Source organism: Aulostomus chinensis, chromosome 13, assembly GCF_037954235.1.
Source record: "Aulostomus chinensis isolate RoL2024-O1b breed Wild chromosome 13, RoL_Achi_v1.0, whole genome shotgun sequence".
Lineage (NCBI taxonomy): Eukaryota > Metazoa > Chordata > Actinopteri > Syngnathiformes > Aulostomidae > Aulostomus > Aulostomus chinensis.
In genome coordinates, this window is record NC_141332.1 from 2,195,837 (window position 1) to 2,223,009 (window position 27,173).

Genomic DNA, 27,173 nt, shown 5'->3' on the forward strand with positions numbered 1-27,173 from the left:
ATGAGGACTCTTTCTTTTTCATTTGCTAAATCATCCATATGAAAATGTATGGGTCCTCAAGCTGCAATGGACTGGCGACCTGTCCAGGGTGAACCCCGCCTCTTGCCCGTAGCCGCTGGGATAGGCTCCAGCCCCCCCACGACCCGTAATAGCAATAAGCGGAAGAAAATGGATGGATGGATGGATGGATGGATGGATGGATGGGTTTTGTGTTTTTTTCCAGCACCAACCAGTTATTCTTCTTGGTCTTCCAAGCAGTGTATTTGTGGTGCCACTTCAAGATGAAAAATCAAAAAGCAAAGATGAAAAGGAGTTTGGTTTTTCCATTCTGGGTGACTGTTGATACATGAATATTGAGTGTAACAGAAAAATCTTATTAAAGAATGAGGCCTTCAACTTGCAACATATTTTTATTTTCAGTTCAGGTTCTCCAACAAGGCTCTGTGCAGAAATAAAAACAGTAAGTAACAGAGCAATATTTTTGCAGTAACCTCTTAACTTTGACCTCTTCTTCTGTGTTAACATTGAATACTGAAACTTGACTTGTACTTAGCACTGTACTCATATTTTCACTGTCATGTGCACCGAAGTCTCTCATATTAACCAACACCATGATACATCTTATGATGCAAAGCTTAGGCAGATCATCAGTGATGTTACCTGAGGTCATTGGGTGTTTCGGGTCTTTCAAATATCAGGCACCCTTGCTCAGGCGACCCAGCTGAAGTTGATCAGTCTTCAGCTTATGCCCTAGCAGGGCTTGACCACGGATCTGCCCTTTCAAACCAGAGTCACCAAGATGCTTTCTCTGCTGCCTCTGTGCTGTTGTAGATGGCCTTTCTCCTCCTCTCACCTGTGATACTGACTGCAGTGTGTGTTTGGCAGAAAGACTGTACTGCAAACCTTTTGCACCCAACTTCCACGTGCATGCACCTTATGGCAGTCACTGACTAGGCCATAATACTTACCCTTCTTATGCTCGAATGCCTAGTCCATACGGTCTTCCCATGACACTGTGAGCCCCAGCATGACAATGTTCTTCATTGCCTCTGACACCAGGATGATGTCAGGCCTGAGGTTGGTCTAACAGACATGCTGCAGGAACATGAGGCTGCACTTGCTGCCAATATCCACTGACAACTGACAGTCCTGTGCAGTGTTGAGGAGCCCTAATTTTGCTCTAGATGGTGGTGTTGGTTTCTCCCCAGCTCTGATGAAGTAGTTGGTTTTCTTCATGGGTTTGGACCTCTGACAGCTTATGATGACACTTCATATGCACTCTGTGATGGTCTTGAGCACCTGGTCATGTCACCATCGTATCGGCCTTCCCTCAGAGCTTTTGGGCAGCAACTCAATATACGCTCCATTGTCCCCTTCCTCTGGCAGAGGGGGCATGCTGGTGTGTCGGCCAAGCCCCAGAAGTGCAGGTTGGATGGGCTTGAAGGGACATCATAGACCGCCTGGACTGTGATTTATATGTGGTGTGGCTCTTCCCGCCAGAGGTCAGGCCACATGATCTTCCTATCCACAACCTACTCCCAACTTGCCTCATTCCCACTGGTCTGTTGGTCCTCTCCTCTGCAGCTGCTCTCACCTCATTCTGGACCAGCTGCCTCCTCTCCTTCCCCCAAGCCTTGTCAAACCCGATGGGTGCAATGGTTCCCAGTCCAGTCCAGTCCTTCCTTTGGCCACTGTTCCCACAAGGACTCTATGGCGTAGCCGTGACTCTGCCTGTTCTACTGCAGCCTCTGCTCTCCATTTCCTGCCAGTTCTGTCTGCTACCCTTGCAGGGGGTGATGCCTACTAGGAGATAATGTCAATGTAACCTAACGCAAAAGGCTCAGATGAAGATAAAGGAAAAACGGCGGATTATCTGACATCACAACGCAATGCACTGATAGATAGTGGTCGTTAGTAAATCAATGGTCTCTCTTTAGCCACAGCCATCTTGAGCTGGACTCACCCTCTGCAGCTATGTTCCTCATGGCTTTTTATAGCTGTTTGGGCTCCAGCTCAACCCTCTGGAGGAGGCAGCACACTGATTATGCTGGGAACCCCCAGCAGCTAACTTCAATGTATAAGATGTTAGGGCTCCAGCTCAACCCTCTGGAGGAAGCAACACACTGATTAGGCTGGAAACCCCCAGCAGACGACCTCAATGGAGAAGATGTTTGCTTGCCACCCTCTTAAAACTGCCTCATCAATCAGGCCTTTGTATTTGTCTTTTTTCAGACAGAAGGTTTCCCATTTTTTGTGAAATGATTGTGTATTTTTGCCAAAAATGTTCAGTTTAATTGGACTGGTGATTAAAATGTTATTTCATGTCAACTTCTCTTCATAGTCCAGATAGGAGCTGTTGCCCCTCTTACCTGAACAACCACAGGACAATCAAATTTTGAATCATATGTCAAGTACTTCTCTGCTAACAGTTTGACATCATTTGCAGTCATTGGCAGCTAGCTTTTAAAGAGCTGATATCTCCAAACTTTAAATACTTAAATTTTGCTGATATCACAAGAATAAAATGAGAATTTTTTATAAAAATTATATTGTATAAACCCGTCTGTCTGCTCTGATATCAGGTTTTCAAAGCAGATACCCCAAAGACTAAAACAGGGGCACACTTACCAAAATAACACATTTTGCTGTCAACATGCTCCAGCAGTCACAAAACCTTAAATACAACTTGTGATGAAAAGTAATATATACTTGTAATTGTATCATTAAACAGTGGGAAAAAAACAACAACACAGCTATCAGTACGAACCAATTGAGCCTTCATTTGTCCTTTCATCCCTGTGTCATATGTTGATGATATACAGTTAATATATGTGACCAAAAAGGGCAACCTAGTATATCACAGCATTAATTTTATTTTGCTTTTCGTTCAAGGTGATTTTACAACAGAAAACAACCTCTACTGCAGTTTGCACCTCAACTCGTTAAAAATACCGTGTTGAAGTACTGTAAAAAAACAAACAAAAAAACAAAACAAACAAAAACAAAACATTGTTCAATGATTGCAGTAGGCACAAAAATAAGTGGAATAGGGTGAGAGTGGCAGAAGGTTTGAGAACTGAAAGCAAAGGTTACTTTAAAAAAATGCCCTGTACATTTCTAAATTTTGGCAAAAAAATGGTACACCTTACAATGTGTGTGAATCATTCAGACACACAAACATGGGGAAATATGGTCCAGGTTGGAATTATACTTTAACTCCTGCATTATTGCACAGCCCTCTGGCTTGGCTTTCTCTCTCAGTCTCCCTTGATGAACCACGGGCAATAAGGACTAAACACACTGTCAATGAGAAACCCATCCAGCCGTCACTCACTGGCCCCTCCTCTCCTGCCACTCTCCTTGTTCTTCATTCACTTCTGTCTTGCACTCCCCTCCTCTGCTTAATCCCCTCTCTCTGCCTGTGTGATTGAAGCAGCAACATTTGTATCTGTCTTTGCAGCATCCTGACAGAAGCCTCAGACTCACTAATGTACACACATACAGTGAAGCAGTTATAGTGGGGGTAAAAAAAAAGGAAATTGTGGTGACTGTCAGTGACAGTTAAAGAGGATGCATTATGCTTCTCTTAATACTTTATTCTGGGATTATTCCAAAATAACTTTTTTGTTATTCACAATTTTTTTCTTATGATGCCCTTCAGTTCTAACTTCTTGAAAACAAATGAACCTCTGGCATATCTGGGTAGTTTTTTTTTCCATCTGTTGTAATTCACTTGATTGCAGTATGTATGACCAAGACACAATTGTGTTGTTTTTGATACTGTATGCAGAATGCAGAAGCCTACCTCTTCCAACTGAGCCACAGCCAGGAAGAGTGATCACTTAGGGCAGGGGTAGGGGGATAAAAGTGCTTGAGAATGGTACGGTGTGAGTAGGTCCACATTCCTTTGATTGGCCAAGTCTGCAGGAGTTATTGTGTCAGTACCAGGTGTGTCCTTAAAGGGTTCATTATAATCAACACATTTTATTATTTGCTGAAAATCAGATGCTTCCATATAATGTAATTTTTTAATCTAACTTCCATTTCAGGCTAGAAGTACCATTGCTTACTATCATCATCCTTTACTCAACAGCCTGCTCCAGAAAAGAATTCAGTAAGTGGAGGAGAAAAGAGATTTTAAATCCTGAGTTTACTGAACACCATCCTCAGTCTAAGTCTCTCTGGTTATTTGGGTACTCTCATTTACTGCAAGCATTTTGAAGCAATCAAAAGCAGGTGTTTGCTTAGCCTACATAGCTGGCATCATAGGTTCCACTTGTGAATGCCATAACAAGTAAGGAGGAGAGAGAAGTTGAAATAAAAATGTTTTGAACATAAAGCGGAGAGGCTGGAATGTTGTGGAGCAACATACAACCTGCACCCACTTCCCGAAGATGAGGAGCACTACAATGCAGGAATAGCCAGTCGTCTCAACGGATCCCTTGTTGCTCAGCAACACCCATGCTGAGTGGGTAGCACTGGTTGACTGGCTATGGACTCACATCTGCCTTCAAAAAAGACCCCTAACCTCTCTCTCCCTGTATAACAGTACATGATCAACCTTTCCACTATGTAAATATTGGTTTGCTCCAGTACTTTTAAAAATTTTCATTGTCGCTCCATCAACTCACAAAGACAGGACAAAGTATTTAAAAATGTCCCTGTAAGTTACTACTGGTCACTTCCACATAACGTCTTCTCATGTTTAAACTGCTGATGGTTGATGCAATATGCTGCCATGTGATCTGCTCGTGTCAGTTGTTGTATATTGTTGTAGGAATTACTTTAAAAGTATTTCCTATGTTTTTTTTTCTATCATGTATTATTTTAGCTTGGTAACACAGATAAAACAGATTAAAAACAGTGATCTAACAATGACCATAAGTAATTTTGTTTTTCAGCAGAAATCAAAAGACAAAAAAATGGAAGTATGGGAGATTTAAAAGAAGGCAAGGTGGAATAAGTTTAATTGCAGATATGGGGTCTTTGAGCAGAGACTAAGACCCCAAAATGTTTGTTTGTCTGTTTTTTTTATGGAATTTAGGGGCGGCACGGTAGTACAGTGGTTAGCACTGCCACCTGTGTGACTGCAATGCAGCTTCCCACCACTTGGTGGCGGTGAAGCGTCAGCCAGTTGTTTAACAAGCTCCAATAAGCTACACCAGAAGAAGAGTGATTGTCTCTATGACAACAGCTGTTTCTATGATAACATCAACTGAAAAACTTTTAGCAAAAAATGGAGAAGTTCATAACGAGAAAAAGAAAAAAAGGAAGATAAGTGTGAGGCCGGCCCCTCCTCAAGTAAAGAAAATATGCGCAAGTACAACCCAGACTTCATTAGGTTCGGCTTTATTAACGGAGGTAGCGAGGAATCAAAATTAAGGCGTCATATGGAGACCAAACACGCACAACTTGTGGGGAAACCAGTGGAATATTTCAAGTGAAAAGAAGCAGGGCTACAGATACAGAAACGGTCCATCGTATCACCGACTGGAAACGCTAAATGTGCTTTGAAAGCAAGCTACTTGGTAGCCAGATGTGTAGCACAGACTAAAGCCTGGTTTATGCCTCTGCGTCACGTGGACGCCGTCACTGAGCATTTATAGTTCTGCGTCGAGGGAACGCGTTGCTCTGCAATTCACCACCAAGCCACTAGGGGAGTGTGGCTTTGTCTTTATATTGTTGTGAGATTTCCCTCCACGAATTGTTGGCCATTTGGCAGTCTTTGTAGTGCCGCGAAGAGGAGTTGTAGAGGTGGTCGTACTTGCGCACCTCCTCGATAATCCTTTCTTCGGCTTGGTCCATTTTTTCTTGGAGCTTTCACCACAGAAACATTGAAAGTGGCGATGTTGTTGTTGTGCTGCGACTATAGGGCTGTGACTGAGCCGGAAATTACGTTCTGAGCGGACCAATCACAGTCCTTGATGTTCACGTCGTCACGCGTCGACGCGACGCGAATTCAGGATTTTTTGGAGGCGCGCGTCAGGCTACGGCGTAGGGTCCGCGTAGGGGTCTGCATCGTGACGCAGAAGCATAAATCAGGCTTAAGAAAGGGTTCACCATCGCAGAGGATTTAATTCTGCCTGATGCTGTGGAACATGTGCCATGAGAAGATTGCGGAGGCTGCTGCAAAGCAGCTGATGACCATGACACGATGAGTCACCGTATTGCTGACATGGCCTCAGACATACAGAATCAGCTTCTGGAGAGAATAAAAAAATAGCCTGTGTTTCTCTTTGCAGCTAGACGAGTCCATAGATGTCACAAATGCTGCGCTGCTGCTGGTTTTTGTTCGTTATTGCTAGGACAGTAGTTTGCATGAGGACATGCTGCTTTTGTGGAGATCTTCCAACCCGAACTACAGCTGAGGAATGTTTCCACTGCATGGATAACTACTTCACTGAGACTGGCAGAACTGTGTTGGAGTGTGCAGTGACGGTGCAGCGTCAATGACTGGCAGGCACCGCGGCGTCATCAGGCAGATACTGGACCATGTGCCAGAAGCTAAATGGACCCACTGTTTCCTCCACCCTGAAAGCCTTGCAGCTAAAAATATGTCACCAGAGTTCCACGAAGTGATGGATGTAGGTGTGAAAACCATCAACTTCCTAAAAAATAATGCTGTTAACCCCGATGTTTTGCTGAGCTTTGTGAGGGCTTGGAAGCAGATCATGTCCAGCTGCTCTATCATAGTGAGGTGAGATGGCTCTCAAGAGGACTCCTCCTCAACCGTTTGTTTGAGATGAGGAATGAGGCTTTTTCTTGTCTCACTGAGAAAAAAATCTCCTTTTGCACATGACTATGCCAACACCAAGTTCACAGCTACACCTGCCTATCTCTGTGATATTTTTTCACACATGAATCAGCTGAACATCTCACTCCAAGGGAGAAATAGCAACATATTTTTGTTGCAGACAAAATTCAAGCTTTCAGGAGGAAACTTTCTATATGGACTAAGAGGGCCCAGGAAGAGAGAATGGACATGTTTGCACTTTTGTCTGAGATTTTGGAAAACTCCCCTCAGGTGAAGATCAGTCAGTCAGTCTCTCAGCACCTCTCACAACTGGCAGATCAATTTGATGAATACTTCCTTGAGGATCCCAGAGAGGGACACATGTGGGTTGTGGACCCATTTTCAGTGGATCCCACTGAAAATGATTTTGCTTTACCCTCACATCTGGAGTCACAGCTTCTGGATGTTTCCACTGACAGCACTTTAAAGGGGCAGTGGAGCAAACTGGACCGAGGCTCGTTCTGGATTGTTGTTTCAAAGGAGTATCCACTTCTGGCACAGAGGGCTGTGAAACTCCTTCTCCCATTCACAACCACATACCCGTGTGAATCAGGATTCTCCATTGTGGCCACAACCAAGACCAAAGCTCGAAACAGACTCAGAACATCACTGGAGGCTTCCCTGAGAGTGAGCCTTTCCCCCATTCCACCCAGACTGCATCTGATCATGTCTCAGAGGCAGGCCCAAGTCTGTCATTGAGCGGTGAAGATGGGAGTAGGAGGATGTTAAAATGGACTGTTGTGAGTGACTCTTGTTATTGTTCATCATTTGTCACAGATTTGAAATTGAATGTTTAGTTCTGCCAAGTCATTCTCAAACTTTTCAAACCCACCTTGACAAAAAGTATTTGATCAGCCTTTTGTTATAGCCAGAAACAATGCAGTTATTATGTCAAAGGTGTTCATAATGTCTACGGTCGTTCAGTTCGGGTTTTTTTTTCAGACAAATTTTAGGACCTCTTAGCTGTCAGTAAGGTAAGAAGTCCTAAAATTTGTCTGAAAAAAAGCAAAATTAAAACCTGAATGCAGTTATTGTTTTCATATGTCTGAGAGACAGGTTCAAGTCTCTCATTGAGAGGTTAAGTTATTATTCATTTGTCAGATTTAAAGAGGAATGTCTAATTCTTCCATCCAAATTCAAATTGATCAGCAGTATTTTAGTATTTTAGTTTGTACTTTATATTTTATTGCAGTAAATTTATTTAATTTGAAATTTTTATTATTATGAATGTATTTATTTTATTACCACAGAATTTTATTTTTTTAGAATTTCTCTTCAGTTTTGAGTCTCTAAATCAGTGTTGTATGTACAGGTCAGGTTCACATACATACACAATATAAATAAATGTCTTTGAGACACAATCACAGTGTATCACATAATTTATTTCATAAGGTTTTAGCTTGTTAAATTATGAGTGGACATGACTTAGTTATTGATTACAAATCAAGAATGCTCTGATCAGTTAATTTTTGAATAGGCCCCGAGTCACTTTGTCCTTGGAAAATTGGGCCCTGAGATCAAAGAGTTTAAGAACCCCTGCTCTAAACTGACCGTAGGTGTGGCTGTGAGAGCGAATGGTTGTCTGTCCATATGTGTTGGCCCTGCGATGGACTGGCAGTGTGATGTGACCAACAGTAAGTTGCAATTTAGCTGTTTTCGCCTTCCATTGTTGTTATTATTTATCATGTTTTGCTGTAATTGCAACATCTGAGTCGGTGGTTTCTTTTGGCTGTTTCACTATACTTTAGTGGCTGTCATTCGTAGACTCCCTCCATACTGTTTGACATAATTCTTGTGAGGTGGTAAATAGGTTTGAGTTTGAGTTAGTATGAGGCACCATATGCACTTTGCCAAGAAAAAACAAACTAAAGGAAGACAACCCTCAGGAATGAACTTGTTGTCTTGTCCCAGCTGGTTTGAGTCCAGCTCCTGTTTGACTGTTTTGTCTATCCTACAGTGGCCTGTGGTAGGCTGTGTGGAGAATATAAAGTGTTGTCTTTGTCTGTGCCCCGCCCCCCTCCTCTCTGGCCCCCCAACTGGTCAAAGCAGATGGCCGTCCCCATTGAGCCTGGATCAGCTCGATGTTCCTGCCTGTTAAAAGGAAGGTTTTCATCACCACTGTTGCAGGATGTGCTGCTGATGGAGAATTGTTGGGTGTAGATTCATTGAAGGAGTGAGGTACTGGACCTGCTCTACTTGTAAAGTGTCATGAGATAACTTTTGTTGTGATTTGGCGTTAGACAAATAAAACTGACTTGACTTGACTTATTATTTTGCTGTAAATCACTCACTACTTCTGAGTCTCATTTGATTTTATGTCCATAGAAATCACCTCTAAATTAACCAAGCTTTGATGAAAACAGAGAAGAAGGATGAAAACAAGAAGGTGTTGCACCATAAGTGCAAGTGGTCCTCAAGTGGCAGCAGAAGGTCTTTACACCACTCTACTAGTGCGCTACTTTTATGAACATAAAACAAAGAGGAGGCTGAAGCAGCAGGTATTGGAGGCTGATCACAATCCATGCTTCTTGTGTTTTTAATGAATGGCATGACAACTTAATACAGTGGTCCAATTAGCAACAGTTACAGAGAGTCAAAAGTGATTAGGCAAGAAATCAACTAAATAAATGTGAATCAGTAATTCAAATGAAAATTCAAGAAGTGCTGCAGCCCACCAGTTGTTGTAATAAAGAATAAATATTGCTTCTGGGGAATGAACCAACACTTTAAGCCTTTACAATGTCCCCTGGCACTAATTGTGGCAACACAATGCACTGCTGTGTGTCAGCTCTTCTGTGAGCTAATATGCCTGTAAAGGAAAACCTTTTCATCGGAGATTCACTGACATTCATGCAGCAGTGGTGTAATACCCACATAACACCTGAGGATGACAACAGTAAAAACAGCCTCTCATTGGAAATAATTCTTTGTCTTTCTTTCTTTTTTCTGACAATAGTTGATCCTTGTGCACACATGCCTACAGATATCTCTCTCTCTCTCTCTCTCTCGTTCTCTCTCCCTTCCATGTAAAGGAAGATGATATCATTCTCGGAATGAATAAAATCAAAAATAATGTGCTGTCTCAGGGTTAGAAATCAAATTTCCTGAGGCACACAGAGAGTTCATTTCCCCAGTACTGCCTCATCACTGCAGTCCAGCCAGTCGCTGTTCAGGCTGACAGCTTTGAAGACAGAGCGCAAGACTTTATCAGGGCCAAATTCACACAACTCCATCAGAGCTCCAGCTGAACATCCTTATTGCACTGTAGTGATTATTGGTGGGAATTCATTACGAGTAGCTGAACCTACTGCTTCCCTCCCATGTATTTAATTCACTCTCCCCGTAACCTTCCCCCCTTGCTATTAACCCACCTACCTCAGCGCTGATCTCATCACCATAGACTCATAATGTAATCGTCCCAAGCAGGGTCTAATATCGGTGAGAGCACAGTTATATTCATATAAAATCCATTACTGGCTGTCACGTTCCTCGCTGACCAGCCATATTGGACAAATCAATGTAGTTGTGAAAATTGTATTAACTCAACATGGGTTAACAAATTATGGGCAGAGTACAGTTGGAGGCATCCCATTATGCACTACACATGAGTAGATGTTTGGCATAGGATGGTCGTGCAGCCGCTGTATCTGCTTTCCATTACCAAAGCTGCTTGCTTGTTGAGACTATTATTCATGCGGAGTAAAGAGTACAGTCAAAAAATAGAGGATTATTATGAAGCATGGGACAGGGATACTGCATTGTTATGGTTGTAATTCCCAGTAGAAGTCCAGGAGACCACACACCAGGACAGATCTTGTTTCAGGCAGTGGGTTCAGATTGAGGCTTCTCTCTCTCTCTCTCTCTCTCTCTCTCTCTCCCCACACACACAATGAGATATTTCCTTTCTGTCTATGGATCTCTACAATGGAGGGAAAAATTATTAGTACAGACACTTCTTCTTAAAACCACAAAATAAGTAGGCTAAGACATCAAGTTACATGATCCATCTATCAGTCTTGTTTTCTTCAGTACTGTATTAGCAACACATCTGCATCATACCTCACCTCATTTAACCAGCATACAGAGTAAAACATAAAACAAGCACAAACTTGCTCGCTTCTGTTTACTCCCTCTGCCTCTCATGTAAGATCAGATTTAAAGCAACACGAAGACAAATTTTTAACTTAAATTTGAAGTTTTCTGACAGAACACAGAAAAGTCCATGGTCCAAATAAAGAGGCACAGTGCAGCTCAAAAGAGCACTGTCATGATCATCGTTGAACAAAAATTGTTGTTCAGGCTTTGGATGAAAATATGCTATTATTTCTGAGCCTGGGCTGACAGAAAGGGACCCGGGACAGGCTCAGGTATCAGTCTCATCTAAGGCTAATTCACAATTATGCATTAAGCTGATAATACAAACAACAATCTTCATATAAAATTTTACACAGGATTTACAATTGGGTATTGTGGTCAAGACCAACTCAACTGCAAATGTGTACCACCAACAGCCCGTGGAAATAGATGACATGGAGGTGTAAGGATATGCCATTAGCTTATGTTGTTGTCTCTACAACCAAAACATCATAGCATTACCCTACATAACCCAGCTTTGGCTTCACGATTGAACATTTCCATTTCACTCACGAGGCGCATTTAATAACGGCTACTTGCTTTCTTGCCTCAGTGTTTGTTTAACTCTGCAAACTGTCATTCTCATGAGTTTGTTTTTTTTTAGTGAGAGTTTGGTGTGAGTAATAGACTTCAGCTGCAGTGTAGTTGATGATCCCCGTTTTATCAAATTTCATAAAAAAATCTGTAAGGGATTTTGAAGTCTAATGACATCAGATTTATTGTATTAGGGGAGATGTTAAAGAGTCACAAATGTTTTTTTCTAATAAAGCAAATATTTTCTCAGTATAACCTTTGATGTGTCAAAAGCATTTCTTTGTGACTGTAGTTCAACCCAACTGACACCATAAATATTACATCTGAATACAATGTCTATCATTGATATTACACACAATGCACCTTATCTACCTGATGCACCTCATGATGTACCTCTAATAACTTCAATCTCAGCACTATACATATTTTATTAGACAATGCTGTTAAGCCCACTGCTTCTGTCTTTGTCAGCAGAATTAAAGAACACCCCTATTGCCCACCCCCCAAAAAACCTAGTCCAACTTGAGTTAACTGAATAACATCTTTAGTCCTTTGACATCAATAATATTGTCATAGTGCTTTTCAGAGTGATGCTCATTTAAGATTACCTCAGTTTACTCTTGGTCAAAGTCAAGGTCAAGGTCAACTTTATTTATATAGTGAATTTAAAATCAACCGAAGCTACACCAAAGTGCTTTACAATGTAAAGCCAACAGACCAAAAACAACAACAATAGCACTAGAAAGAAACAAAACACAATCAAGGGAACCAGGCAAGAGCCAGGGATGTACAGCTTAATGAGCCTCAAAAGCCAAAGAAATTAATTAAGTCTTCAGCTGGGACTTAAAAATCCCTACCCACCCTAGTACTGGTGTAATATGTTAGTGCTTCTCGGTGCTGGTCAGGACACGTGCAACAGCATTTTGCAGTAGCTGCAGGCACAGCAGGGAGAGCTGGTCTTGACCCACATATAGAGCATTACCGTAATCCAGCCTAGATGATATGAAAGCATGGATAGCCTTCTCCAAATCATTGGGAGAAAGGTGGGGCTTGACTTTGGCCAGGAACTTTGTAGATTTGGTAGATTTGGACATCATCTGCATAACAATGAAAATAAATACTATGCTTATGTAAACTAGAACCTAGGGGCAGCATATACAGATATAACAATAAAGGGCCTAAGATGGAGCCTTGGAGGACACCACAGGTAAGAGGAGCCACATTAGAGGTTAATTCACCCAGATGGACAGAGAAACTCCTATCAGTCAAGTATGACTGAAGTAGCATAAGGGCAGCACCTTTGATACCAATACATTTTTTCTAAATAAGATAAAGGAGGTCAGATCTAGTGTTACCGAGATAGCAGCACACCCAGAATCAACAGTTAAAACAAGATCATTAAACATTCTTAAAAGAGCAGTTTCATGCTCTGATGCGGTCTAAAACCAGATTAGAACTTCTCAAAGATGTCATTTTTGTCTAGACAAGATTGCAGCTGAATAGAGATTACTTTCTCCAACACTTTGGCAGCGAGGGCAGCTTGGAGATAGGCCTGAAATTTGAGAGGACAGATGGGTCCAGATTAGGTTTCTTGAATAGTGACTACACTATAGCATGTTTTAAAGGAGCTGGAAAGACTCCTGAAGTAAAACAAGCATACACCAGAAAATAATAAAACTGAGTCAAATGCCTCTTTTAAAATGCAAGAGGGAACACTTTCAGAGAGCCAGTTTGTAGGCTGTAGCTTACAGACGATATCAGACAGTGAGGACAAGGATATGGTTTGAAACTCATTAAAAACAGCTTGGCATACAGGTGGAACAGAGGGGTTATAGGCAGAAAGAAAGGGTATGGACCAAAAAGCTGAGATTTTGTTAACAAAGAAGTTAAGAAAATCATTACAGAGAGCAGGCAATTGTACAACAGGGGCAGTATCGCGAGGATTAACAATAGAGTCAAGAGCGTTCAAGAAAACCTTTGGTTTACCAATATTCTTAGAAACAAGGTTTGAAATGTAGTCTCTTCCAGCAGCCTTCATGGCTTTCTGATACTCTCATAAACAGTCCTGTGGAATCCCAAAGAAACATGCAAATGTGTCCTTTTTCTGCTTCCTCTCAGCATGCCTACATGAGCGTCTGAAAGCGTGGATACCTTCATTTATCCACGGTTCTGAAAGCATTTTGGGGCATTACTCTTCAGAAATTAAACAATAATCGGAATCCACCATGATTCCAGACAAAAAGCTTTCAAACTCCTGGATAAAATCCTTATTGTATTTCGGTGTATAATATACCACCGCACACAGCCGAGGAGGAGAGGAGTTCATTTCAAAGAGCTGTAGCTCAGAGCTAGAATACTTTACACACGGAATCTGCCAACAGTAAAACGTGGATTTAAAAACACATGCCAGCCCACCACCTTTTCCGATGGTCTGTGGAGCACTGAGAAAAGTACAGTTGGGAGGGAGAAATTTGGAGAAGGGTGTAGCCTCACCCACATGTAACCATGTCTCCGTCAAAAACCAGCTCCTGAGAGGTGAAAGAAATCGTTAAGCAGAAAAGTTTTACCAGTTATTTACCAGCAATCCGGCATTCATCAGAACCATATTCAGCATGATGTTAGGAGTCACAGCGGCTGCAGCACATCTTAGCAGCGGGCGCAGGTTAGTCTGGACAACATGTTGCTACGGGCTTTCCGCTGCCCAGGTAGAGGCTCCATCATCAGGTCATGCCAGGGAGAGGTCACCAGTCTCAGGGAAGCCACACGTGGAGCGGGCATAAGCATCATTCGGGGATCAGCAGAGCTCAACAGGGACACTATCTTTGGTGGGTCAAGGAGCACCGTCAGGCTGGGAGCAACAGCAGCAGCAGGGACAGGCACAACAGTCCTCACCCATGCTCCTCTAAGCTATAGTGAGCATCTGACAGCAGAAGAAAAGCAATATGCCCCACCAATCAGGCGAGGATCAGCCACACAGGACAATGTCAGGTACACCTTGACTGGATGTTGAGTAAAGCTTGGCGATTGTAGGCAAGTAGAGCTGTAGCATCCTGGCAGCAAACAGAGAAACAGAGCAATAGCAAACATGACACTGAGTTGACGTGACCTACGGCAAACATATTGGCATCATCTTGGATGAAAAGTCTTCTGTAGAGATAAAAAAGATATTACATATTTTTTCAAAGCATCTGATGTTACACATAATGCACAGACACATTATTTTTTTGTGCCTGACATTTATGCTAAGGTGAAGTTGTAAAACATACCAAACTTCTGTTGCCAACAACTTCTTAATATGGTGGAATACTTGAGCAAAATTGTTAAATTTGTCTTGCATTCCATGGCATCCAGTGTTTAGCACAAATATCATAACTTGAATACAAAACATAACATGGACATAAACAGGACAAATATTGTATATTGCAAATATTACATCAGATATCATCAAAGTGGATAAATCACTTTCAGCATCCTGCCATGTCATAATGTTATTGTCCACACATGATGTGCTCAGCAATCAGTGTATATGTTGATGCTGTGTTAGTTTGGAGACCTTTAATGATACAGCAACTTTAAAAGGTGATTTTTGATTTGAACAAAACATTTACGCGGGTCCAACATTTTTCTGACATTTAATTGATGCCTGGTTCTGGCTGGGAATACAGCAGTCTTGACTCGCAGTTGAAATGGAGGAATTCAGGGGGGTCTCCCATGGCAACATCTTCCAAACAACTGTCTAGGCCAGGGGTATTCAATTTAAATTCAAAGAGGTCCAGTTACTAAAATTTCCTCCCAGCAAAGGTCTGAATATTATAACATCTTATATTGTCACTCAAAATAGCATACACTGATGAAAATGAAATCAACAATGCCTTACACATACACTTCTATAACTTTTATTGTCAAATTTCAGGTGTTTTTTTTTAAGTAATATACTTTTAACATACTGATTAGTCTGAACTTGTATGCCACTTGAATGGAAGACAGATGACAGAATTGTTTTCAGGGTAGTCCTGTCATACTGTGCTTTCAGTATGATAATTTTACTTGCCCTCACTGCTGACTTCTGCGAGTACCTTTCCTGTGAGACCTATGTTTGGTCTCATAGTGACGCTTAACGTTGCCACTTTTATTAACGCCACAGTTTCACAGCATATAAGACACAAAGGTTTTGAACTGGCTGCAGGGAGACTGAACATGTATTGGTCCATCCATTCATCTTTAAAAGTTTGGTTTTCATCATCTACTTTTCTCATGTTTGAGCAAGCCATTTTCTCTCATCTCCTCTCTCTTCCCATTCCCAGGTGCTGTAAGGGAAGTTATCGATTTGATTGGCTTGACTGTTGATGACACTGTTGTCGTATTAACTAGATAAGCTGCGCAAGCACAAATGATTTATCTTTATATTGATAGTAGAATTTTAATGGCTCCTGGCAGAACCGTCACTGGGTCCAGGCCCAGACCGCCATTTGGTGATGCCTTGTCAAGACTAATGCACACAGAGGGTTCATGTTTGTATTCTGGCAGTACTAAGGTCATCAGATTTCGTAACTCTATTTGGGTCCTAAATACTGAAGGACACTTTTTCTCATTTAGACCTGAGCTCTTTCATTTGTCTTTGAAAGTTTGTGTCCCAAAATGTGTGTTCACATTTTCCACTTTGCAACAGTAAATTGATGTTGAGGAGAACAAATACTGGGGGAATGGATGGTTTCAGTCAATCAAAGTCTAAAGTAACATAAGGCAATTCACAAAATGCCCAATTCAATTAGTGGAATTATAAGAATTATAAATAACTTATTCGTAATATGTACATTGGCTGATGTTCTTGTCATTTTACAAAATAATCTCAAAACGAATCAAGGTAAATAGCTTGGCCGAGTGTTCAACAACAGTGAGACAGTTTACATACCATACATCGTGGTCACCAATGTCATGGACAAACTTGGTCTATGGGCTCTTGCAGGGCATGTAATGATGGGGGGGGGGGGGGGGGGGGTTATATATAGCTATATAGGATAGCTTTGTCACTGCTGGAAATATATAAATAAGTATTCCAAATGCTCCTGAAAACCATGTTGACAAGTGTTGTTATACAAAACTAATATGCATTAAACCAAGAGTTATTGGCTAAAGATCTGTGCGCTACTCATTACTGTAGGTCTGGTTTGTACATGAAAAAATTGTGACTGAGCTTTTAACATCACTTCAGTTCTCCATCCTTCCATTTTCTTCCACTTATCCTGTTAATGGTCGCGGGCGGGCTGGAGCCTATCCCAGCGGCTTTCAGGCGAGAGGTGGGGTTCACCCTGGACAGGTCATCAGTCCATCGCAGGGCCAACACATAGAGACAGACAACCATTCACACTCACATTCATACCTACGGTCAATTTAGAGTATCAATCAGCCTCGTCCCCATGTGCATGTCTTTGGACTGTGGAGGAAGCCAGAGTACCAGAGAGAACCCACACAGGCATGGGGAGAACATGGAGACTCACACAGAAAGATCCTGTACCCGAGCCAGGACTGGAACCCAGAACCTTCTTGCTGTGAGGGGACAGTGCTGACCACTGCACCACCGTGCCACCTCTTCAGTTCTCCTGTTCTCTATTCTAAGCAATGATAAATAGTCACTGCATACTAAAGAGTTAGCGGGCAGCAGAGTCCCGTCCTGTAGGCATGTTGACATTCATGCCATTAATCCATGAGCACAGCCTTTCCAAAACTGTAAAGTCAGTCATGGGTGTAGGGTTTTGAAATCTCTTCTCCTTTAGTGAAAAAGTTATTTCTTGAGATAAGTGTTTCTGTATTTTGAGATTGACTATAACTACTTTAAAAAGTTATTCAGGTCAGCTTCTTAACTAGATTGATATTTAGGCTGGAGTACATGTTAATCTACATAGCTCACACAACTGCCACATGAAATATTGTTAATACCTTTATGAGTTTTCAGTGTAACAAACACAAGAACCAAGTGGTTTGTTAAGCTCCTTCACTAACAAGCTGCATTATTCAGTAATTTGGACACATTATGTTGAAAAACTATAGGCCACAAACACTAAACCAGGTGGGATGTGTATTGCAATGGTGTTCTCCCCCTCACACCCATGTGGGAGATGGTGTGTGTGCTCCTCAAATTTTGATTCTGTTTCAGATTTCTGGGGTTTGATGGTTCTGCACAGCTCCTAGCCCCTGGTACTTCTTGGTCTTTGCATGCTCCATCTTTCTGATGCTTCAGTCAGCTTGGATTGCTACATCTATCACAACAAATGACCTTTTCTGCTCCCTGTCATCCACTACTGTGTCTGTCAGGCTGACACTTGAAATCCCACTGCTCTGAGTGTCTCATTGGGTAACGGTAATCTCTAACCCATACTCAACACAGATGTTCTTGCATTCTCTCTCTGCCACTTGATTATGTCTCTCAGTGTAGACTATCCATGTACCTACAGAATGTGCTGAACTGGCTCAGGGGCATGAACACTCAGTCACACATCAAGGTAGGATATGTACTGTGACCTAATATAGTTGGTTGTGAAAAATTCACACAGGAAAATTTACCCTATGTCATATTCACAGCTGCTAATCAAATTTTTCAGTATGACACTGTGTTGATGTGCATGAATGTATTTGTAACTTCAAAATAATGAAATGGTCTCATTAAATATTCTTCAATGCCGTCCTCAAAAATAAGTTTAATTCATTTCTTAGAGGTGAGCATAATTTAAGTCTGTCAATAACTAAAATGCTTACAAGAAAATACCAATGTAGTACATATTCTAATAACTTTTTCCAAAGATATTACCAGTACGAAGTACAATTAATTCGTTACCACACTTAAGTAACTTTTTAGCGTATCTTTTCTTTATCATTCTTTTTCGAGAACTTATACTTTTATTCAACTACATTTCTAAGTGGAAACCCTTACTTTTTTCTCCTCTACAATCTTAAAACCTGTTGTTCCTGCATGCGTGACCATAGACATTAAACTGACAGGTTCAAACCACTGACTGGTCCTACAGCATTGCAAGTGGGCCAATCAGAACACATTGAGATTTGCGCTTGCCCATTTTGGGTGTTGCTGCCTGAATTTGTCCCAAGTTACTAACCTTTATCAGTCTTCCATCTTGCCATTTCATGTTTCACACCAACAAGTGCACAAAGGAAGAATACATTGAAATTGAGCACCCCTGGCCATATTTCAGCAAACTCTTTGAAGTAGTTGAAATGAAGAATGACTCGTTCATGTTTAAGTGCCTTCTCTGTCTGCCTAAGAAGCATACAATTTCTTCTTTTAAGAATTCACCATCCAACCTAAAGAAACACATAGAGGTAAGTAATTATCAGTTTGAGTGTGAAATAAACAAAAGGCTAAAGTCGTTGAAGCAAACTGGATATATGCTTATATTTTGTATTAACAATAAATGCGTGGACATTGGTTGCATTCACTGCATGAAAAGTGGGATGTGGGGCCTATCCCAGCAGCCAGGCAAGAGGCAGAGTACACACTGGACGGCTCGCCAGTCCATCACAGGGCCAACACATATAGACAAACAACCATCCACATGCACAACCAAGCCTACAATCAATTTACAGTATCCAATTAACCTCGTCCCTCCTTGCATGTCTTTGTGCTGTAGGAGGAAGCTGGAGTACCAGAGAGAACCCACACAGGAACAGGGAGAACATGGAGACTCACCGCTGAAAGACCTCATGCTCAAGCTGGGGCTCGAACCCGGAACCTTCTTGCTGTGAGGCGACAGTGCTGACCACTGAGCTGCCCCCTGAGCATTCTCACCTCTGCTTAAGTAGCTAATGACATGTGTTATAACAACCATAGTCTGTTGTAGGACTTAGTATATCTGTATAGGACTTTGTGAATAATGAAACAACAACATATTCAAAGAGGTTACTTTTTTAGAAAATATCCAGTAAAAAATAAATCAGGTTCAGGATAGCCCAATTACTGGCTCTTGAAATTTTACCTTTAAATTGATGTATTTAATGAAAGTAAGCCAAAACTCCATTTTTAAAACAGTGCTTTCTGCGCTCAAAGTACAGTGTACAGCTCACTGTCACAATAGTCAGAGAAGCGCTGACGCCTTTTCTTTTGTCTCGTGACTTCCGTCGTTCAACTGATGAAATAAACACCATTTTGGTTGAGAAATATATTTTCACCCTAACCTCACTATACAAGCTTGTTTTGCGAGTTCTTCCGGTGTAACAGTGACCTCACATGTGATTGGAGGGGGCCAACGAGCCACCTAGCCTTTGTCCAATCACATGCGAGGTTATTGGCGCGGCTCATACGTAAGTACTCACAAGACGAACACAGACGTGTTTTTATCTCTGTATTTTCTTCAATTTTTCATGGTTTTGGTGCTTTGTTTCATATTTCACAATGGATGGACAGCATCTCACTTTCAACTCCTCTGCATGGATGCGATCAAGCTCTTTCAGCAAGGTCGTAGTCCAACAAGAAGTCACTGCTGTATGCTATCTGTGGGCTTTCTCGTCAGCTTACCAGAGAGTTTACAACAGTATGTTTGCTACCGCTGTGAATGACCAGTTTGCAGTTGGATTGCTGCCTGTTGTTGGGGTTAGCCCTCACACGGAGTGCCAAAATGTTGGGGCTCGTAAAGAGGGAGAGGACTGGCGACATCTTAATTTAGACTATAAAGAAAATAATCAATTATTAAATATGATTATTACAATATAATCTATTAACGGGGCACCACCCTGGAATCAGGGAACAGCCAATCCTCTGTTATCGACCTCAAAGGTGAACAGGGTAAGCAAATTGTCAAATTTGCTTGGCCAAATTCAACAGCTATTGAATCAGTTAAAATTAAACAATTAATTATTTAATTAAAATCAATTACTATCAGGTCTATTCAGTCTCAATCAAATAGATAGGAGTCGAATTGTTGCAAAATATAACACATTTATTATCACAATATTAATTTTACAATTAACACAGCAATAATCAATAGGTATATCTTCACAATTACGGACTACTGTCTAACATCTACTTCTATCAAGGGTGTGTGTGTGTGTGTGTGAGAGTGTGAGAGGGAGAGAGAGAGAGAGAGAGAGAGAGGGTGCGCGTGTGCACCTGAGCGGGTCAGGGTAACTGACCCAAAATGGCGCCCTGACTTCCGCTGAGTAGGAAGAGGGTGGGCAGGGAGGCTGCAGAGTCCTAGTCGCGTGTGTGGAGTTGTGAAGATTCGGAGCAGAGTGGGGGAGGAAAGGAAAGATCTAACCTTGCTGTAGATTCAGATTAAATGGCGCCGACAAAGACAAAGAGCTCGCTCCCGCTCGCCGTGTGCACGCGTACAGGTTTCGACCGAGTCTGGTACGTGCGCTTCCACAGACGAGGTTACAGCTCCTTCGACTTCGTAGACGGCCACCGATCATGAACTCAGCTCGGTTGTGGAAACCAAACAGTGATAACTCTTGATGATCAGAGCTGAAGGCCCGGCGGCCCGTCTGATCCAACAGAGTTAGCACAGCACAACGACACAGTGACAGTGATACAGTGATGAGAGCTCAGCGGCTCGTTCACTTGCAGCGTTTACTGTTACACTCTTGACTACGATCTCTGCCCAGACACATTGATGCCTTACTATCGTTGCTCCGCTCCGAGGCGGAGATGGAGGTGGCGCTTGCAGAGGGTCCGTTCCTTGGCTCGGATGCGCGCCTCCGCGGTCGACCGGGTTGGGGAATTGTCCTGTGTAGACAAATTTATATATATTTGCTTAAACTGTAGTTAAATTCATACATACATTAACTTAAAATAGAGTGTAGGACACACAAGGCAGTTGTAATAAAGATGTTTGTGTGGCAGTTCCCAAAGAGGTAGAAAATGTTCCAACACTGTATTTAGTTCATCAATGTACTTCTTTAGTGTTAGTAGCGGTACTGGGATCTCCTGCTCATGCATCCCAGGCAGAATCGATGACTTAGCTACAAGTCACCTTATTTGACCTCATGAACATCTGGAAGTAGTAAAAGGTGTTTTACAGAGGGGTCCCACAAATCTCCAAAGCACCAGGATTAGTTGGTGCCATTGCGACTCTAGGGAGGAACTTATAAATACTGGAGACAACACAGATAGACATTCCAAGATATAAGACAACAGAAAAACACTTACTATCAGCAGTGAAGCACAGACCAGACTGTTTAGAGTGGACAGGTGAAAAGGTCACAACAGGGAATAGCGGGAGTGTAGATCATGCTAGCATCACTCCCTCAAGCCAATTAAGTCAGAACAGAGTCCACAAGAATTTCTGTGGTAGGATGAGGCCGTGAAAGATAAGAGCATGGCTGTAAATCGGAAAGAGGTTTTAATCTTCACAGCTGCAACAACAAGGCCACGATGGACCAGAAGGGACTGGCACGGGGTCAGACAGAAGATCCTGCAACAGACATGAAGATCAAAAATACACACTTGCACACAGAAGCGATCACATAAGCACCTCCCTGTAACACATAAAACTGGAGAAGATAGTTAGATCGTTGGACTTCTTGCCCCAACGCCAGGGACGACTCATCTGCGTATGCTGACTCCAGGATAGGGGAAGACGATCTCCAGAGCTCTGTATTCTTTCCTGTTAATCTGAATAAATTCTTTTGAACCAACTGGAAGGTGTCCTCTCCGGATTTTGAACAGCGCAATACATATACTCTGTGGGTCCTTCTGATTGATTAATGATGACTTGTTGAAAAATTCCTACACCTGAGCAACACGTCCCGACAAAACTTGCGTCCTTCTGCAGGGTAGAGGAGATCAGCGGGTGCGGGCTGTCTCCTTTGGATCCAAAACAAAGTCAAAAAGAAACAAGAAGGGATGCACGGATTCTCCGTGTTAGGGGATGAGGAGAACCGCGGTCACGTGACTGAATCAAAAGCGAAAGTCTGTGGACTTGACTCGTCCCGTGAGTTGTAGACTGCTGCTCCACGAACAAGAGAGGAGCAAAGGGAGACATGTGGTTTGTTGCTCCCTTTCGGCAGACGCTACTTGGTGAAGTTAGCGAAGCTTTTTCGGCAGTACGTCTGGTTTTATAGGTCCACCGCTGCTGATGACGTAGCGGGGACCCCCTGGGCTCTCAGCCAATGAGTAGTGGGTTTCCCCCTTTGAAGAGGGTTGCCACACCTCAACCTGGTGGCTGGCGGGAAAGTTTTTATTAGTCTTTGTCCTGTCCCATCTCCACGTGGAACAGAGGGAGGAAGAAAATGGTGTTCGTCAGCACATGGGCTCTGAATCCCAACACTGTGGAGGATCGGTTGGCTGCTTTGGAGTCAAAAGTCTTTCTTGACAAGAGTAATTGTATGAAGAAAAGACAGTGCACAGTCCCAAAATTGTGGTAAGAATATGTTTGATTTCTGGATAAAATGAGAAATTTTCGATGGCTAGCTACACTGAATGTAAGACTATGGTCACTGGCTAGTTTAGTTAAAGTAGCCATCACATAAGTTTTAGTGAGCTAAAGTCAGCCTAGTGACCTTTTAAAATGAAAAAGTGAGCAGAACCAGTGTAAGGGACATTTATTCATTTTTTTTTTTTTTTTGTGTTGTAATTTACAGGAAGCAGTATGTCGGCTCTACAGCTCAGAGACAAATTGCAGGAGCTACAAAATGGAGCACGGGTAAAATTTATGCTTCCATTCTGCTGTACAATGAACTAGGTACATTAATAGATGCCAATCTTAACTGTGCATTTTGTTTTCACAGTTTGACCTTGCCTCATAATGAGGCAGTGACCAAAACCAAATTTACATAGTATTGAGAATGCCGACATTGTGTGTAAGTAGCTTTTACAGTTTTCGCATTCCTTGTTTAAATTTACTGTTGCTTTTTTGTTTTTTATTCCACTCCCATTTCATTGTTTTCAAGGTGCCTGTAAGACCTACTATGAAGCTGAGCATTGGAGCGGAAGCTGTAAGCAGTTCAGCTCTGAGTCATTCGGAAAGAAAGAGGGTAAGACTTATTAGATCAAATTTGTTGTTTGTCTGTGTGACTGTTATTCAGGTGCATTAATGTGTTGTGTCTATATGCAGTGCATTGTGTAGTACTGATTATCTTCATTGAATTGATGGCATGTGTTAGCAGACGATGAGCTGGAGCTTTGCAAGTATGCGACTGCTGACTTAATTTCGGATGAGGAAGACGGCGTTGTTGGCGGCTTGCCAGGATGGACTGTGCGACTTCCATCGCTATCTGACATCTGTTCAAAGCTGCAGTCCAGATTGGAAGCAAACCCCAAATACAAGGTAACGCACTGCAGACAACTAAATGCAGACATGGTGGAGACATTCGAGGCTGCAAGCAAACGGTTTACGGTACTGTAGTATTGTAGGCTTCTCGTGCAGGAGGTTGTGTCGGTTTCTCTTTGTATATAGCTGTGTGTTTGTAAATAGCTGTACATGCTTGTGTGTTTGTAGAACTATAGTTGTGTGTTTGTACAAAGTTGTGTGCATTTTGGCCAATAAACCTCTTTCTTTGCATAAACATGTTCTCGTGCATTGCTCCTTTCCTCAAGAAACTCCTTCATAGTAATAATAGTGTAGTCCTCAGATCACAATTCCATGAATCTACAACATGACTGCATATCACAAGAATGTGAATGAGTAAATATATTATTATTATGATTATTATAATATTTTATTATTGCAAGGCAGGGGTTTACATTTGTAATGACCCGAGGGTAGCCAATAAGGACAGATCTCTCAACCAATCACAAGCGATTTTTCTTGTTCAAATTAGCGGTTTCATCCAATCGTGAGTGAGGAAATTCAAGCCAGTCCTGACATCATTCTCTGGCCAGCAGCGGTTTTGCTGCTATTCATATACTAATCAGACCCCCCTGCAAGCTCTCATTGTTCAATTTCTGGCACAGCAGATGTGACGTTCGCAGGCTATAAATTGCTAAATTACCATTAACTGACAGAAATTTGTCAGATCCACAGGCGTTTACGGAGATGAAAATCCCACTTTTCATGCTGTTACTGTGCAAGGTTAAGCTAGAAAATGCATAATAGCAGTAAGCTCATTAAAATAGCTTAGCACTTCTCCAGAAAATGGTGTTTACTTGGCAAGCTCATTCATAGATCATAATAATCATAAAATGTGTCTAAAGAAGTTCAATTAAAATGATGAAAATGCATTTAGGCCGATGCATTTTTCTGACATTTAGGCTTCTATTTGACTGGGTGTACATGCAAGATAACATTGGTAGCCTAGCCACTTGAACAGTAGCCAGCCTGTTCGCTAGTGAAGGTAGTTAATGACTCAGCAGCCTTCTTGACAGCCAACTTGGTACATGCAAATCACGTGACATATTATGCTGTTAAGAAATGATGTTCATGATGTGTTTTTTTGCCCAACTTCAAGTTGATGCAATAACCAACAATAAATTCTTAAAGAAATGCATGTTGAATGTGCTTCCCCCCCATCCTGTTAATAACTTATCATGTAGTTTCCATTGCTTATGTTAATTTCAAAAGATATCAGATATCACATTGCCCAAATTATTTATGTATTTCTCCATGTATTTTTTTTTAATTCTTTATAAAAAACAAAAATTATCAGATGACGATGGATGGATGGATGGAATTTGATGAAAATAGAAAAGAAAGCTAAAGACTAGAGGTACCAGTGATGGGAATCAGTGCAGTTGGTGTTGTTCACACTACATCCTGCTTGTGGACGGACAACATTAATCACTTATTTTTGGTGTTTATGTCCTTATTGTGCCATCCTCTCTATTTTTGTTCACGTCACTTCTCTCTCACTTTTTCACTCTCCGCTAGTTTCTCTTCTCACTATCTAAATTCACTATTTTCTGTCACTGTCTCCCTGTGATGCATGCTGTCACGCTTCAACTGACTTCTTCACCTCACTCCATCACTCTCCCATCATCCACTCTCCTACTTGGATGTGGTTACCATGACAACGTAGGCCTACTCCACTGAAGAGGTAATCAAGCTAAATGGCTTGAATTGGAAGTGTCTCTGTGAATATTCAAAAGCACATGTATGCTAGTTTTACTGCAGGGGATCTGGTGCTGTACAGAAGACTTTGCATTATTCTGTGGAGAAGAAATAGGAGAGGAGAAAAGAGAGTGGAGTTGTGTTTTTTTTGTGAAATTAGGTGATGGTGTTGCCTGGAAGGAGGCCTATTCCTTTAAATCCACATCTATAAACCCAGCATTCTTTGAATATTTCCCTCTTTTCTCACGTAATCTTCAGCTCTCTTTTCATTTCCATGTGACATTGTAACATTGGTAGAAGATCAGCAATGCGCTGATGTGTTCCTGTACCATGCTGGTCTGATCCCAACACAGTATTCAAAACCAGTGTAGTGCTTATATAAGTCTTGGGGTCGTAGTAGGCATCAACATAAGTGCTGACACAATCCAACATACTCAAGGAGAGAAGTTGACATACATTCAGATCAAAACTAAAATTTCCATTAAAAGAAAACATACAATTCGTTTAAGACTGAACTTTTATTTAAAAATACTAAATAGCTTAATAAAAATGAAGGCTAAAAGTTACCATTCCATAATTTGTAACAATTTCCCTTCCTCTACTTAGAAGAAAATACAAGGGGAACTGGCACAATGCCGTCTAGCAGGTGGACAAGGCTCACGCCGCAACAAAACCCGTCCCCCCTCCCCACTGTCCTGTGTGTGTGTGTGTGTGTGTGTGTGTGTGTGTGTGTGTGTGTGTGGGAGTGAGACTAAGTCCTACTGATCCACGGGAAGTCAGGAACTGCTCCTTTGCAGGGTTACGCAGTCCTCCCAGACAACGCATTTGGAAAGTCACGGTGCCGGCCGTGTAGAGTCTGAAACCGATCTCAGAGTCCTGAGAATAATCCACCGGGTATCATCCACGGGGTAATTTCCCACAGTGTAATCCAAGCAGTTTGGAAATCCCGCCACGCCAGCCGTCCAAACATCGTCTCTCTCACTCTCAGTCACAGCCACTTCCCTTCCCCACATCACTTCCTCCCATTTAAACCCTCCGGTACCTCCCATGACAATAAAAACCCACACGGAAAAAAACCTATATGTAACATATATGGGGCTGCATGGTGGTGCAGTGGTCAGCACTGTGGCCTCAAAGAAGGTTCTGGGTTCGAGTCCCGGCTCGGGCGCGGGATCTTTCTATGTGAGTCTCCATGTTCTCCCCGTGCCGGCGTGGGTTCTCTCTGGTACTCCAGCTTCCTCCCACCGTCCAAAGACATCAAGAGGGGACGAGGCTGATTGATACTCTAAATTGACTGTAGGTGTGACTGTGAGTGTGAATGGTTGTCTGTCTCTATGTGTTGGCCCTGCAATGGACTGGCGACCTGTACAGGGTGAACCCCGCCTCTCGCCCGTAGATGCTGGGATAGGCACCAGCCCCCCCCGCGACCCTTACTTGTAAGGAATAAGCGGAAGACAATGGATGGATGGATGGTAACATATATGTTACATATAGGTTTTCCTATATTATTTGTACATACATGTAGGTTGCATATATATATTACATATAGGTTACATATAATGGAAATGGGCCAATTTTTTTTTTACAGTTCACTTGTACATCAAACCTATATGTGGACCTATATGACATACATATCAATTCTCTTCCATGTGAAATTCGGAATTTAAAATCAATATGCCTTCATGTACACGAATAATTAAATCCATAAATCAAAACCCAAT

At 42.0% G+C, this 27,173-nt stretch overlaps 1 long non-coding RNA gene across 2 annotated transcripts; it reads left to right on the top strand.

Annotated features, from left to right (window-relative positions):
- The first annotated feature begins 12,646 nt into the window (after positions 1–12,646).
- Positions 12,647–19,275, top strand: LOC147250481 (uncharacterized). Of its 2 annotated transcripts, none has more exons than XR_015119084.1 (3): positions 12,647–12,668; positions 17,616–17,961; positions 19,102–19,275. It is a non-coding gene; the product is annotated as an uncharacterized LOC147250481 (long non-coding RNA). The 2 variants fall into 2 exon arrangements; XR_015119085.1 differs by lacking the exon at positions 12,647–12,668 and having other exon boundaries at positions 17,736–17,819; positions 17,914–17,961.
- The last annotated feature ends 7,898 nt before the right edge of the window (positions 19,276–27,173 follow it).